This window comes from Lactuca virosa, chromosome 7, assembly GCF_052849685.1.
Source record: "Lactuca virosa cultivar CGN04683 chromosome 7, Lactuca_virosa_CGN04683_v6, whole genome shotgun sequence".
NCBI lineage: Eukaryota > Viridiplantae > Streptophyta > Magnoliopsida > Asterales > Asteraceae > Lactuca > Lactuca virosa.
The window spans coordinates 156,491,943-156,509,158 of record NC_136432.1 but is presented as its reverse complement, the minus strand read 5'-3'; positions in this window follow the sequence as shown (position 1 = coordinate 156,509,158).

Here is a 17,216-nt window from a genome sequence, read left to right as displayed (position 1 = left end):
AAATCTCTATAATAATAGGAATTTAAAATAGACTTAGAATTAGCTATTTGAGTCTAAAAGAGAGTTTTATTACTTGTAAATACCTACGCGTGCATATAAAAAACGTCAAAAACGGAGTTCGTATGCAAAAGTTACGACCTTCTGAAGATACAGCTGTCAGAAACCCTAATCTGACTGATCTCACGAGGTGAGCATAGATGTTCACGAGATGAGGAGTCAAAGGGATACGAGGATACGAGGGGATAAGATCTAGAAGGTGTGACGAGGATACGAGGGGATAAGATCCAAACTCACGACGTGAGAAAGGATTGATTCACGTCGTGAGGAGTCAAAGGGACACCTTCCGAAACTAGGGACGCAAATGGCAAGTCTACGGGATGAGCATGCATGACTCACGACGTGAGCGTTATAAAACTCACTACGTGAGAGTCCAAAATCCTTACTATAAATAGCAGGTCCTACTTCAGCTATTCCTTACACCATTTCCCTTTCTCCTCTCTCCTTTGCTGAAGTCATCTTGCATCCCGAGCCCCGACGACCTCGTACGCTGACCGTTTCTGCTTAGATTACATAAAATCACGCTACTAGGGTGAGTTTCACGGCCCCACTTTCTAATATTTCGGGGGAAAACGCATGCTATTTATTATATATACGTTATTATTATGTCTATATGATAGTATATTAGTATCAACGTAGATAGTTATAATAACCCGGATATAGTTATTTCGTATCTGAAAGTATACAACTATCGTAAAGTTGTTAGCATGTTATTGTTATAGTAGTATACTAATGTATATCTTGAGTTATACTTAGGATTCTATATATATGTTGTGTGTGATATATTTCCCAAGTTATATTCGGAAGTTCTATTTGTTAATTTATAAAGTATGTTGTTATGGTTAGTTTTATGACAAGATAGAACTTGGTATGTTATATGTTGTTGTTGTTATTGGTTTTATGTCAAGATAAAACCTGGTTTTACTTCAAGTTATAGCTGTTATACTGCCTAAATGTTATGAAGTTAGGAGTACTGTTTAAAAGCATAGTCCAGTAACTTCGGGTTTTAGACATGAAAATGCTTTTGTTGTTAGGACTATAGAACGCCGTCAAAGTCTACATGAGCTACCTCATTCATCAAATAAGATTGGGGATCTTAGTGGAAGTCCTATGACCTGTAACCGTTAATCCTGTGTGAGCGAGGAATTCGTGTATGAATAAGATACGGGTTGACGACCCCACTCGTGGTTGTTAATTACAACCCAAGACAAGTGAGTGACGATCCGTTCCTTTTATTTGTTATTGTTCCGGCGTCGATGAAGCGCGCGGTATTGTTTCTCATGGTAAATCATGAGTGTATTGTTTCTCATGGTAAATCATGAGTGTGTTTTGTCAGAGGTTTTGTTGTCAAGCAGCGGTTACAGACTCATGGTAGCAACTTGTTAGAAACATTATACTTTGTCGTATACAAGTATTAATGTTAAGTATATGTTTCCCCCTACTTATACCCTAGGTACTACTTGTATATTAAGTAGATAATTATACCTAACACACATACTCGTATAGAATTGAAATAAGATTTATACATAGCAACTTTCGTTTGTATGGAATTACAAGCACTTATATTCATAGTATATGAGACTTATAGGTAAACTACTTATTTGGTAAGTAAACTTTTATACCTAGGGTCTATATACTAAACGTTGGAGAGTTAAAATGATACTTTCAAAACTATACTTTTGAACTTGGAAAATGTATTATTTTTATATCGAGTCAAAACCTGTAGACTCACCAACTTTATGTTGACGTATTTTAAATTGTATGTGTTTTCAGGAAGTTGATAACTATGATACGAGAAATGACGTTACACTGCCCGGTGTTTCTGCCGACGGCCGGGGTGTGAGATCCTGACAAACAATACATAATGCAAACTATACATATAAACATATGAGCTAAACATACAAACATATAAGGATGCCCGGGGAACCCCTCCAACGTCTTACATCGGGTTCCATGGGAACCCCCACATGGTCTTAGCCCACTGCCATGGGAACCCCCACATGGTCTTAGCCTGGAAAGCCATGGGAACCCCCACATGGTCTTATGTCCAACTGCCTTGGGAACCCCCGGGGTCTTCCATGCAAGTATCACAAAGATAACTAGCATACCAAATACCACACAATCAACTAACATATTACATATATAACTATTTTCCATGGGAACCCCCGCATGGTCTTCACATAATACATAAGGTATCAATAGCACATTCACAACAATCATCACGACTAGATAAATGTGCCGGCCTTGGTGCCTTAGACCCATTGGTATGGTGAGAAGACTCACATCTCGAATGCTGAACTGATAAGCTGAAGTCAGATATACTCCACACGCTGCTCCTTCTCAACTGCCCATAATCAACAGGTGATTAACTTGACACAATCCCATAAATACCCTCAGGTCAACCCTGGACAAAGTCAAGGTCTACCGCCAAGGTGAACAGTCTATGTTGACCTTAACTCGTCGAATATAGCCAGCCACTCGTCGAGTTCTTGCTTGACTCGTTGACTCGCCGAGTCACTTGAGTGACTCGTCGAGTTTCCTTATGTTTACAGTCATAAACCCTTAACCGCAAACCCCTGGCCATAAATCCTTTGGTTGTAAACTCCTTGGCCGTAAACCCTTTGGCCGACTCGCCGAGTTGATTAAAGGACTCGGCGAGTCCCTTTAGCTCTTCTTGTTTTCGCTCCTTACAGTGGAAACCAACGCTCCAAATCACAGATCTAACCAGTTATGGTGTAGATACCATGTAAAGTTGCAAACTTTACGTGTTATGCAAAACATCCTAGGCTAGAAACACTCAATAAAAGCTTGACAAGGGACTTAGTGCATGAAGGGGGCCAAGACTTGATAAAGTTGGCATCTTTAAGTCCCCAAAGGCCCTGAGATATCTAGATCTAAAGCCATATGCTCATAACAAGGTCAAATCCAAGAATGATACCAAACCATGCTAATAATGGCCATAACTTCCATAGAAGGAAATCTAAGCAATGAAAAGCCAAGGTTTCGACTTTATACCTCAAAGTAGGTGCAACACTGGAGGAAATCCCGGATCTACTACCTTCCATTCAATACAAACTCTTCAAGCTTCAAGTTCCTTCCAAAAGAGCACCAAGAATCACTCTCCAAGCTTACACACACACTCTTAAAGAGAGGGAGGGCACAAATAGGGTTTCTATGGACAAAGGGGGAAATAAGGGAGGCTGCAAATGAGACATAAGTCCTTTAAATAGGGTACCAAGCCCTAAAATTTAGGGTTTCCTTTACAGTGCGTACTCGCCGAGTCGGGGCCTTTCGACTCATCGAGTAGGGTTGAAATCCTGCGATTCTTTAAATGACTCTACTCGTCGAGTTGGGGCTCCTAACTCGCCGAGTCCCGACACCAAGACCCAAAAAAACTTGCATCCATTAAGCAATTCCTGGAATAGGTGTTACATGCACTTTAAATAGCTAAACCCTAATAACAAATATCCGAGTGGACATGCCCAATCCTCTAGACAAAACATGGACTAAGTAATAAAACAATTAATGCAATGTATATGACCCAACAATCTCCCCTTTACATCAATTGAGGCAGGAGATCTTCACTGTGGAGTTCGCTTCTAAACTTCAAAAAGTTTCAGAATGATGCTCTGTAAGGCCTTGCAAACTTGGATATACCAAACGATCATATCGTAGAAACACTTATTATCCCCTTTACGATTCCCTCTGCATTTATCCATAAACTCCAAAATGTATTGCATGCAAGAAGTGGAGTAAAGATGCTTATCAGCAAGATAGAAATAAACTTTGTGTAAATCAGCATCTGTTCGCTCTTTGAGTTGAAAAGCCATGAACCAGCCTTCCTTTCGTATTTTCCCCAGCTTCATTTTGTCAAAATCTTCTGGAGCTTCATTGGCTAAGACATTCGGCTTCTTTCGTAGGACAGTTGCAATATCAATATCCATTTTGCCAACCTATTGAATATATGAAATTAACATTTGATTGAGGTGGGCAACAACGGGTTCATACTTTTGTTCATCCTTGTGTAGCATATTGAACAGAAAAATCCAATCGTACGGGTTCAAATAAGGTAGATCAGCAAGAGTAAACTCAAATACCTGACTCGTAGAACCTCTAGCAACCTTAAAACGAGCATTTGGGAAGCTATCGGTTTCAATTGGACCTGAAACCTTCACAACTGTTATATTTTTCGCACTCCAGGTTTCATACTGAGGCTTCATGTGCTTTAAGTAGAAGGAGAAGAGCATATGATCAGCACCGTTGTCAGTCAGAGGAGCGTTCGCAACTTTGACGAAACTTGAAGGCTTTCGGTGTGATTGGAAGATCAAGTTGCGAATGTTGTGAGTTCTGTAATTCGAAAGATGCAACAGGCTCTAACCAATATTGGCTTGGATTGTTGATAGCCTCATTTATTATTCGCTCCAAAGACCACAATAGAAATAAAAGTTTTCTACTTTCCAAAGTGACTTGAGCTTCTCGTTCAGCTTTCTCTTTCTCTTCTACCTCTCTTGCGATTCGTAATTTTTCATCGAGAATTGCATCACGTGCTTTGCGTTTAAGATTTGCATTTTTGTCCTCTTCTTCATCTTCATCATCATTAACGATCTATTCCTTTCCCTTTGAACCCGAAGGTACATTAACCTTTGGTTTGTTTTCTAACTTTGTCTTTACAGTTGTATCTGCTGGTTTCGGGGTTTCTTTCGTAGATTGCTTCACAGTTTCTCCCCCTTGTTTCGAAAGTGAGTCAGACTCCGAAACACCCTCAACCATGTTTAGCATTGTGAACACTGGCCTTAGTTTATCAATCAGGTGCTTTCTTACAGATATCGTGATTAGAGAATCACGAGTCTCAATGAATTTGTTCAAGTAAGCATGCACATCAGCAATACAACTCTTCATGGCAGCTTTCTCAAACAGGAGATCGTTAATTCGCTGATTAGCATGATCAAGCTGGACAGATAAAACTTTCACCTTTTCTGTTTTGACTGCGAGCTGATCCATTATTTTGTTCTCTAGTTGCAAGTCTTCATGAAACTTGTTTATTTTGGAAGAGATGGAGGAGGTAAGCTCTGAATTGTCAGATTAGATGCTAGTGCGAACCTTTTCTACCGAATCCTTCTCTTTGCGAAGGGTTGATCCAAGACTAGATATCAATTCATTCGCCTTTGTAGTGTTTGTATCAAACGAGTTCTAAAAAGTTCTCATAAAGGATCGAGCATCAGTAATTAGTTTATCGACTTTTTCGGTCGTTTCCTTGCATGTGGAAGCTGAAGCCTCAACAACTTGATTTGCCTTGTCATGGTTCGCAGATTGTTCCTTCGTCAATGTGCAAAAGAAGGCCTTGACAGTTTCTTGAGAGTAATCACCACGAGAGGATGTTTTGGTGGACTCAATTAAAGAATCCAACTTTTCAGTCAGTGCCTTCAATTGCCCTCTGGGTACCGGAGCTTCATCATCACTCTCTGTCCGGATATTAAACGGACTGTAGGTAAATCCCCCAAAAACATCTTCATCATCACCATATATAGTATTTGGATCGTCTTGGCATAGTGGTGATATGGGTGGTGAAGAATGACCAAAAATGAAACCTGAAGCACCTACCCCCGCATTAGGTGCGTTGATAGAAACTAGAGGTTCACTAGTGGCAGTAGTTGTGGTTGCTGTTGAATCTGTAAACAGTGGGGTGGATTGGGCAACAGTAACCCCGGGTTGCGAAACACCCGTACGAGGACATGGTACGATGGTAATGGGAGTAGTAGTGGTAATAGGAGAGTGAGGAGGAATAGAGTCTTGAAAGAAATCATCATTGATGGGAACAGATTGAGGCATTGTAAAGGTTACCTCTGCATTCGTTGGTACTGGCTGCAAAACTTGGGGTTGCAAAGATGCAATAGTATCACCATGTTCGTTGTGAACATATTCTTGAACAGGGTTCTCCAAAACTGTATTTTACTGCGAATCTTCATGGTCACTTGGCGTGGGAGTACGAGGCCTGCGAGCAGCTCGCTTTATCTTCTTCTTTCGTTTTTAGACTGGTTCAGATGGACCAACCTTCGTAGCAGCTCTTTTCTTTCCTCCCTTCTTTGGTTTGTCTCCCTCTTCAAGGACCTTTCGTATTTCATCGCTCATTGGGTGAAGGCCAGAGGCTGGAAGACTGCGATAGGTTCGCATGACTTCACTCACTGCCGGTATGTTGCGAACCATCACCTCAGGGATTGAGCCAATGAATGAAAATCTGGAAGTGTCATCCAAGATTATGTTGTTGGTGTGGAATATCTGAATAGCAGCCATACACGAATCTTCTAGAACCGGGATGTTAATCCGATCAATGGCCCTTTGAACCACTAGAGTCCAGAAACGAGCACAAGAAATCTCACTGTGTCGTGTAGTCGAAAGTGTACTTTGGACCAGTTGAGCCCAAAGCACTGAGCCATAGTCACGATTGATACCAGAAAAGATGTCGTACATTATTGTCATGAAGAGCATGCTTGCACAATCAGAACCGGTAACCCTCTCAGAGAAACTTGGAGACAGCAGTCAAAACTTCCTTATACCCATCTGGTAAAACATCTCCAAGATTTCAAAGTTGGAGACGGTCTTAGGGTCAACCAGGTCAAGACCTTGAGGACACCCTAGTAGGCTACATAATCGAGATTTCGTGATGTGGGTTTTCTTGTTAAAGATTTTGAACGTAATCATCTCTCCTTTTTGGTAGCTAGCTGTTGAATAGGCTTTGGATAGATGAACCAAGGGAACGATTTCCGATTTCGTCAGTGCAATGACCAGTGGGGAATACCGGAGGCACTCGATGAGTGGTTGAAGAAAACCGTCATATTTAGCAGGATCAAGGTCTAGAATGAGATTTTGGTTTGCCTTGATGTTGAGAATGGATGATTGTGCCATTCGTTCTCGCCGGGAGGATTTTGATTTCTTTTGAAAGTAGTAATGAATATTGAAGCATCAAAATCCTTTTATACCGTATAGTAAGAGAGAGAAATCTGGCGATTGGTTGCATCGAATATTGAAAAGTCGCCTAAAAAGGCGTGAGTGACAGCTGTGACGTGTGTTAGGTGGCGTCAAATCAGCGTCAGTTTTAAATTTCACGCGCCCAAATCTTATCCTTTTAAAATGCCGTTTTAGTTACGCCCTTTCGCAACCGATTCATATACGAACTTTCGCAATTAATTGTCACACCCCAAAACCGGGACGGCGGAAACGTTCTGGGGCGGAGGACGTCATGTACAGTATCATAACAATGCATAATAGTAAACAAACAACAACATCCATTGCATTAATAGAATAATTTTAATACAAGCGTGTTCTGTATAGTTTATAAGACACCAAAAATATGAGTCAAAATAAAAGATGAGTCTTGAATGTGCTCCATCTTCTCAAAAGCTTCATCGGTACCTGCCTACTGATGAGCTGAGAATACAAGTTATTTTGAAAGAGTTTATCAGCATTAGAGCTGGTGAGTTCATAAGCATTTAGTGTCATTGTTTGTATGAAAATGGTTGTAAGTTTGAAGTAAATGTTTGTAAGTTTTCAATGTAAATGTTTGTAGTGAGTAATCGTATCTTCTAGAAAATCCTATATTTTCTACTAAAAGTGGCCTTCTACAAAGGCACCAATGTTCTGTATGTTTGTTTCGTATAAAAGTGTATACTTTCCCAAGTATGACTATCATTAACTAAATATAGTTTAAACATTTATGAATTTGTGAGAAGATCACAAAGTAAATGTAATAGGGAAAATAATGTTTTACCTCAGAAGTAACACTACTGGCTATAAAGTGATAAAATACAGACTCCAGGTAGTATTAAATGTACAATACACCTCGGGGAGTCTTTTTGCCTTTAATCCTTAGTCGGTTAATTAAAGGTTTAAATGTACCTGTGACTACTGTGGGGTCTGCTACTGCTTCATTGTGGCCAATAGCAAGTAGTCTCCCTGCTCCTCCCACATTCCCAACTTTAGGACAGTTTCTTTTGAAGTGCCCTGTCTCGCCACACCCGTAGCAGGCCTGGCTTACTCCTGCACCAGGAACCTGGGTGATGGGTTTGGGTGGTGCTTTGCAAAATCGAACAATATGGCCGTTCCAGTCGCAGTTGGTGCAGTGCAGTTCTCGGTAGGGGCCGTTGTGATGGAAATTGCACTTAGTGCACTTGGGTAGGCTCCCTGCATATGGCCTTGCTGGTACAGGGGCAACAGGAGTTGTGGCAGCACAAACAACCATAACCTGTTGGTTCTTAGAAGAGGGCTGAGTTGATTTGCCCTTCTTTCGGTCCCAACGCTTTCTCTTGTTGTTGGCCGCTTTGGTTGGTGCTGAGACAATAGTTGTAGTTGTTGTTGGAGGAGAAGGAACCTCGTGATCGATAAGCCTTTGGGCCAATTCCTTAGCACTATCAAAGGTCGCAGGGTTCGATGCTAGAACGTTCCCTCGATACGGGGGCACCAAACCCTAGATGTATATCTCGATTTTCTTGCTTTCGGTGGGGACCATGTTGGGACATAGAGTCACCAGGTCACTGAATCTGGCCGTATATGCCACTATGTCGGAACCCTTCATCTTAAGGTTCCACAGTCCCTCTTCGAGTTTCTGAAGTTCGCCCCTCGGGCAGTACTCCTTTTCCATTAGACCCTTCAGTGTCTCCCAGCCCATAGCGTTAGCTGCTACCAGTGAGAGTGATTTGACATGGCCTTTCCACCATGTTAGGGTCCTTTCGGTGAAGGTGCAGGCAGCGAATTTTATCTTGCTTCCTTCAGGACAAGAGCACATCTCAAAGATTGCTTCCGTTCATTTGATCCATTGGGACAGCGCAATGATCCCTCCGCTTTCGTTGAAGTACGCTGGTTTGCAGCTGATGAAGTCTTTATAGGTACACTTTCGTGTACGTGGTTGGATTTCACCATGGCTAGAGTTGGTGCCCGTTCCAGCTCCACTAGCACCACCAGAATTTACTTGAGCCATGGTTGCGGTCACAGCGGCGGTCACAGCTGCCTGAAACATCACCGCATCGAACTGCAGAGGGGGTGGTGGTGGTGGAGTTTGATTTACAGGCGTGCCTATGGTCGGACGCTTGCGAGGCGACATCTTTTACTGAAAGTTGATAGGGATGATGATAGTAGTAAGAATCAATTGTAAGTATGTTGAGAGTGATTCATGGACTAAATTGCCATAGTCCAACCATCAGATAGGGACATAACAATAGAGTAGGGAAACACAAGAGTAAAGACTTTCCTATAGATCTGATAACTGCCAATATTACTGGTATTAATGATGTAAATGAGTTCGGGAAAAATGACCTAACAGTAGGTCTTACATCAAACCATAAGGGAAAATGTTGACAGCTTAGAAATCCCGTTTAAGTACTTGAAAGATAGGAATATTTTAAAGACAAGTGCTACATAGGCAAAGAAAAGAAAGGCTATTCCTTAACCCAAAAGAAAAGACGAGTCGACATCTTCTACCGGCGACGGGTATCCCTCGGGCGAACCCTCAGATCTGCCAGCTGACCTACAACTTCTTGAAGATGTCGCTCATGCGCGCTCTGACGCACTCGGAGTTCTATGACTTCAGCTCGGGATGCAGTTAGTTGTTGCTGTAGAGCCTCATTGGTTCTCCTAGTCCCTTCCATAGCCTCTTCGAGTTGGCGAATGCGGACCGTGTTAATGCCAGAGTTGGCGTCAACTTCCATCACTCGGTCGATGGCTGCACGACCTTGCTCGACATTCCGAGCAATCCTACGGACCATAATGGGTAGGACTCGGTTAGCTGAGCCTCCCTCACTTATATTGTAAAAGCTTCGGTCTCCATTGAAAGGTAAAGGCTGACCCTGCTCATCACTCCAACGGTTTAAGTTTGTCGCCCACAAGGGAGTGGGGCCTTGAAATGCTGGTCGGGGGTTGAGGTTTGGGATTGGAGCCTCTTGAGGTAGGTTGTCGACCTCTGGTTCGGAGTCAGAGCCATCCGAAAAGCCTTCTGCGAGGTGATCATCCAAAGGGATTGGATGATCCTCTTCTGGCTCATCATTGAGCCATCCACCATTGCCTTGGTTGGGAAAATACGGATCGCCGGGGAGATGGAAGCCAGCCATGTTATATATGAGAGAAAAGGGGTATAAGAATCTTATAATAATAGACGTACTAATTAAGATAATTATAGGATGATCCTTACTAGTTACCCCAACATTTGCGTAGTGCATACCAGTCATATGCAACCAAGACACGATAGACCTTCGAATAAGTGACCCTTTTTAGTTCTCAAATAAGTAACTATAGTAACACAAAATACTCCTATAGTATATTAGGTTTATGTTCTGTTCTAATGTTCTCGTTGTAGTAGTGTTGGTAAGTTTTTAGACTTGTTGCAACCTCATAACCACTCTTAGGCACATGCTAGTCACTCCTCGGAAAATATAGTTGATCAGGCTATATCCTACCACGTTTGACTATATGTCTCTAAGCCTAATCGTGTTGTTCAACAATCCTAACACTTTTGTTCTGTTCCAGTATGATACTGACCTTAGTATGAATACAGGTAGGTATACTTAGTTAAATATTTTATTATTTAAAAGTATAAACTCTTGGTCAGAATATTTTAATCCCGTTGTGTTTTATAGTTTGTATATCTTTTATGGGTTGATATACTCGATTCACTATAAACAATGCTCTGATACCAATCTGTCACACCCCAAAACCAGGACGACGGAAATGTTCTGGGGCGGAGGACGTCATGTACAATATCATAACAATGGTTAATAGTAAATAAGCAACAACATCCATTGCATTTAATAGAATAATTTTAATACAAGCGTGTTCTGTATAGTTTATAAGACACCAAAAATATGAGTCAAAATAAAAGATGAGTCTTGAATGTGCTCCATCTTCTCAAAAGCTTCATCGATACCTGCCTACTGATGACCTGAGAATACAAGTTATTTTGAAAGAGTTTATCAGCATTAGAGCTGGTGAGTTCATAAGCATTGAGTGTCATTGTTTGTATGAAAACGCTTGTAAGTTTGAAGTAAATGTTTGTAAGTTTTCAATGTAAATGTTTGTAGTGAGTAATCGTATCTTCTAGAAGATCCTATATTTTCTACTAAAAGTGGCCTTCTACCAAGGCACTAATGTTCTGTATGTTTGTTTCGTATAAAAGTGTATACTTTCCCAAGTATGACTATCATTAACTAAATATAGTTTAAACATTTATGAATATGTGAGAAGATCACAAAGTAAATGTAATAGGGAAAATAATGTTTTACCTCAGCAGTAACACTGCTGGCTATAAAGTGATAAAATACAGACTCCAGGTAGTATTAAATGTACAATACACCTCGGGGAGTCTTTTTGCCTTTAATCCTTAGTCAGTTAATTAAAGGTTTAAATGTGAACTCGTATGTAACCATGCTGATCGACGACTGAATAAATGATGACCCTCCGGTGTCATATGTAGTGAGGTGACATTTTGTCACCCCTTGGCCTTATCGGGTGGGACTGTAGCTAGCAGTCGGGGTGTGGGAGTGTTTGTCCCGTATAGATCTATACACACAATGCCAACTCTCCCTCTAGGATACTCTGGTTACAAAATGATACAACACGGTCTTGTTGTATCCGAAAATAATATGTCAGATTCTAGTTATCGTATTCGTATGTTTGTATAGTATATCATAGTGTAGTAATGTTCTCTCTGTACTAGTGTATAGTATGTTCTCTGATATAGTGTATAGTATGTTCTCTTGTATAGTGACTAGTGTGTATTGTATTTTGTTATAGTATGTTTGTAATGACTTGTAAATGTACTAACTCTTGTATGCTTCGTTGCACTAGTAATAGTGAGTAGTAATCTCTTAAACTATACCGATTATAGTTTACTAGTAATGTTGTTTGTATGTCTTTGCTACCCAAAGGTACTGAACTGAAGTAAAAACTTTTATATCTGAACACATATATATGATATATAACTAGGATTTCAATGACACTCGTACAAATAACAGGATACTCTAAGTCCACAACCAAACAAGGAACAAGAAATAAAGTGAGCTATCAGTCCTAAGTCCTTCAAATCTTATTTATATAAATATATCAGTATAGACATGAGTTTGACAATAATATAAGTTTACAAGAGTTTAATAAAATGTTTGAAGTATTTGAAATCCATAAGTTTGATAACAATTTGAAAGTAATAGAAAATCTTTCTGTTTGTTCTAGTTATTAATCACATGTGATTAATATAATAACTAGCATGTTTCAACTTGTATTCCCCCCCCCCTCATAAAAGCATTTAAAATCGTTTCAAATGTTGATTAAGGGGTATGAACTCACCTGTAGTGAGTGGTTTGGATGGAAGTGCTGGATAGGATGCTAAGTGTCAAGTGAGGACTTGAGTACACACAGAGCCTATTTAACATATAATGACACATATATGTATCTAACTAGTGATTAAACAACTAATTAAGCAAGTATAAACACCCTAGGACATGGAAAACACTTTGATTCAAGTGCTAGAAGTGCAAAGGGTGGTATCTAAGGGTTGTAGGGCCTCACATTGGAGTTTACGGCCCATGGGTTCATGACCCAAAGTGTTTACGGCCCATGGGTTTACGGCCCAATGAGTTTACGGCCGTAAACTCATGGTATCTTGTACCATTTTGTGTGTTTAAGGTCCTATGTTCTTCTTTGAGGTGTGCTAGACTTAGATCCAAGGCTTAGGAAGGAGTTGTGGCAACATTGCACCACTAGCTAGGGTTTGCGGCCAAGGGAGATTGCCTTGGCCGTAAACACCCTTTTGTTCCAGATTTCTTGATGTTAACAAGGTGTTTAACAACTGATTCAAGTATATAACAAGCTAAGGGTAGTGTACTTACGTTTTGAAGGCAAATGGGGGTGTTTTCGGCCCAAAACACTTAAGTGCTCTTGGTGTTCTTGAGGATCTTGAAGATCTAGACTCAAAAGACGAGATTTGTGGATGAATTCAAGAGTGAATCAAGAAGAAGAGATGTATTAACACATAGAGGGAAGGAATCACTTACATTTTTGAAGTTTGGAAGCAAAAGTCTCAAGATCCTAGAGAGAGAATTCCGAGTTCTTGGGCTTGGAATGGTGGAAATGAGGAAAAATGAATAAGGACCATATATATAGCATGGTGTTTACGGCCGCCATGGGTTTACGGCCGTAAACACATGGTTCCTGGCCGTAAACACCTCCTTAGAGGGTTTATGGTTTGCTTGATAGTTTACAACTTAAATGGACACTTCCTACCACTCATTCTTTGGATATACTAGGCTCGGAATGCTCAAATAGACTCAAAATAGTGCTAGAAGTTAGCAGGAACAAGTCTAACTTTGATTGGATTGAATGGTTTGTACAAGATTGAAATTTCGGGTTGTCACATCATCCCCCCGTTAGAGGGAATTTCTTCCCGAAATTAGAGTTTAAGCAACTAAGTTATTACAAATAACTAAGCGAAAAGATGGGGATATTTCAATCTCATTTGATCCTCGTGCTCCCAAGTGAATTCCGGTCCTCGCTTGGCGTTCCAGCGAACCTTCACTATTGGGATATGGCTTTGTTTCGTTTGCTTGACCTCTCGGTCCATGATCTCTACAAGTTCTTCCACGAAATTGAGGCTCTCGTTGATCTCAATCTCGTCGAGTGGGATTACAAGAGTCTCGTCGGATAGGCACTTTTTCAAGTTCGAGACGTGGAAAGTAGGATGTACGTTACTAAGCTCGTGGGGTTGGTTGAGTTTGTAAGCTACATGGCCGATTCTAGCGAGAATCTCGAAAGGCCCTATGTATCTTGGATTTTGCTTTACACGCTTTCCGAAACATATCAAGCCCTTCCAGGGTGAGACTTTCAAAAGGACTCGGTCTCCCACCTGGAATTCCAAAGGGTTCCTTCGTTTGTCTGTGTAGCTTTTCTGTCGGTCTCTAAAGGCTTTCAGTCGTTCACGAATCTGAACGATCTTCTCTGTCGTTTCCCGAATGATCTCCGGACCCGTGAGAGTGCTGTCAGGAACTCGTCCTTTAGCTAACTGAGTGTCACCCACCTCAGCCCAGCACAGATGGGATCTGCACTTCCGGCCATAGAGGGCTTCAAATGGAGCAGCCTTTATGCTCGTGTGATTACTGTTGTTGTAGGAAAACTCGACAAGGGGTAAATGAGTATCCCATGTCTTCCCAAAGTCGATCACACAGGCTCGAAACATATCTTCCAAGGTTTGGATAGTTCTCTCACTTTGTCCGTCGGTCTGTGGATGGTAGGCTGTACTCATGTCCAGCCTCGTTCCTAAGGAGCTTTGTAGTGACTGCCAGAACCTCGAAGTGAATCTACTATCTCTATCGGAGATAATAGATATAGGAACACCATGCAGTTGTACGATCTCCCTAATGTATGTTCTTGTGAGTTTGTCCATCTTGTCGGTCTCTTTGATGGGTAGGAAGTACGCGGACTTGGTCAATCTATCAATGATGACCCAAATGGTATCAAGTCCACCCGTTGTCTTGGGTAACTTGGTTATGAAGTCCATTGTGATCCGCTCCCACTTCCACTCTGGTATCTCTAGTTGCTGTAGTAGACCTGAGGGTTTCTGGTATTCGACCTTGACCTTGGTGCAAGTAAGGCATTTACTCACGAAGGTAGCAATCTCTGCTTTCATGTTAGGCCACCAGTATAACTTTTTAAGATCCAGATACATCTTATCTGAACCTGGGTGGATGGAATAACAAGTGTTGTGTGCTTCGGTCATGACCAAGTCTCTGAAGCCACCGTGTCTCGGTGTCCAGATCCGGTCCATGAGATATAAAGCACCGCCACCCTTGACTTCCAAGTTCTTATCCATCCCTCGTATGGATTCACCCGCCACATTTTCAGGTTTCAAGGCTTCGAGCTGAGCCTCCTTAATTTGTATGGACAGATGCGAATGGATAGTCATAGTTAATGACTTGACTCTTCGACCAGAATATTCTTTCCGACTTAGAGCGTCTGCTACTACGTTGACTTTACCCGGATGATAACGAATTTCACATTCGTAGTCATTGAGTAGTTCGACCCACCGTCGTTGTCTCATGTTGAGCTCCTTCTGGTTGAATATATGTTGTAGGCTTTTGTGGTCTGCAAAGATAGTTCTTTTCGTACTATACAGGTAGTGTTTCCAGATCTTCAGGGCAAACACAACTGCTCCTAATTCGAGATCGTGTGTGGTGTAGTTGACCTCGTGTGTCTTCAGCTGCCTTGAGGCATATGCGATGACCTTACCTCGTTGCATCAGAACACAGCCGAGCCCCTGGTTGGATGCATCGCAGTATACTACGAAGTCTTCTATCCCTTCGGGGAGGGATAGTATCGGTGCGGTGCATAAGACTCGCTTCAGCGTTTGAAATGCCTTCTCTTGTTTCTCTTTCCAGTCCAAGGCCACACCTTTCCGGGTCAATGTCGTAAGAGGTTTCGCAATTCGAGAGAAGTTCTGTATGAACCTGCGGTAGTAGCCGGCGAGGCCTAGAAATTGACGAATTTCTGTAGGCGTCTTCGGTGCTGACCAGTTCTCGATGGATTTAATTTTGGAAGGGTCCACATGGATTCCTTCTTCGCTAACCACGTGACCTAAGAATTCGACTCTGCGGATCCAAAATTCTCATTTAGAGAACTTCGCATAGAGCTTCTCCGATCGTAAGGTTCCTAGGACTTGTCATAGATGATCACTATGTTCCTCTTTACTTCGAGAGTAGATAAGTATGTCATCGATGAAAACGATGACGAACTGGTCCAAGTAAGGACGGCATACCCTATTCATTAAGTCCATGAGTACTGCATGCACATTAGTCAATCCGAATGGCATCACTACGAACTCGTAGTGTCCGTAACGAGTTCGGAAGGCTGTCTTCGGAACATCCTCCTCAAGCACCTATAACTGTTGATACCCGGATCTCAGATCAATCTTAGAAAACTAGCTCGCCCCTTGCAGCTGGTCGAATAAATCGTCTATGCGAGGAAGAGGGTAACGATTTTTTACCGTAAGCTTGTTGAGTTCCCTGAAATCAATGCACATGCGGAACGATCCGTCTTTCTTCTTCACGAATAAGACCGGTGCTCCCCAGGGTGAGAAGCTTGGTCTTATAAAGCCCTTGCTGAGCAGTTCGTTAAGTTGACCGGACAATTCTTGCATCTCTGCAGGTGCTAGACGATAGGGCGATTTGGCTACGGGGGTAGCCCCTGGAACTAAGTCGATCCTGAATTCGACTTGACGTTGGGGAGGTAAACCCGGTAGTTCTTCTGGAAAAACGTCGGGGAAGTCGCGTACTACAGGGAGGTCTTTTAGGTCTTTTGTTTTCTGGTTCACATCGACTATATGAGCAAGGAACGCACGATATTCCTTTCGTAGGTATTTCTAGGCTTGCATGCACGAGACGATACAAAGATTTGTACTGGGTTTGTCTCCGTAGATCAACAAGGTTTCGTTATTTGGTAGGTTTAGACGGACTGCTTTCTCGAAACACAGGATATCGGTGCGATGAAGACTCAACCAGTCCATGCCCACAATGACATCGAAACTCTTGATTGCCACGGGTATGAGGTCGATTGGAAATGAATGAATATCCAGTGTGAGGGTACAACCTATGTAAATCTCGTTAGAATTCTTTGTCTTTCCGTTAGCCATTTCTACGACGAAGGTTTCTTTTAGTGCTTGCGGTGCTTGATTAAGTAAGTGTTTAAATTTTTTGTTCATGAAGCTCCTCTCTGCCCCACTATCAAATAGGATACATGCATATGAATTATCGAGGAGAAATGTACCTGTGACTACTGTGGGGTCTGCTACTGCTTCATTGTGGCCAGTAGCAAGTAGTCTCCCTGCTCCTCCCGTATTCCCAACTTTAGGACAGTTTCTTTTGAAGTGCCCTGTCTCGCCACACCCGTAGCAGGCCTGTCTTACTCCTGCACCGGGAACCTGGGTGATGGGTTTGGGTGGTGCTTTGCAAAATCGAACAATATGGCCGTTCCAGTCGCAGTTGGTGCAGTACAGTTCTCGGCAAGGGCCGTTGTGATGGAAATTGCACTTAGTGCACTTGGGTAGGCTCCCTGCATATGGCCTTGCTGGTACAGGGGCAACAGGAGTTGTGGCAGCACAAACAACCACAACCTGTTGGTTCGTGGAAGAGGGC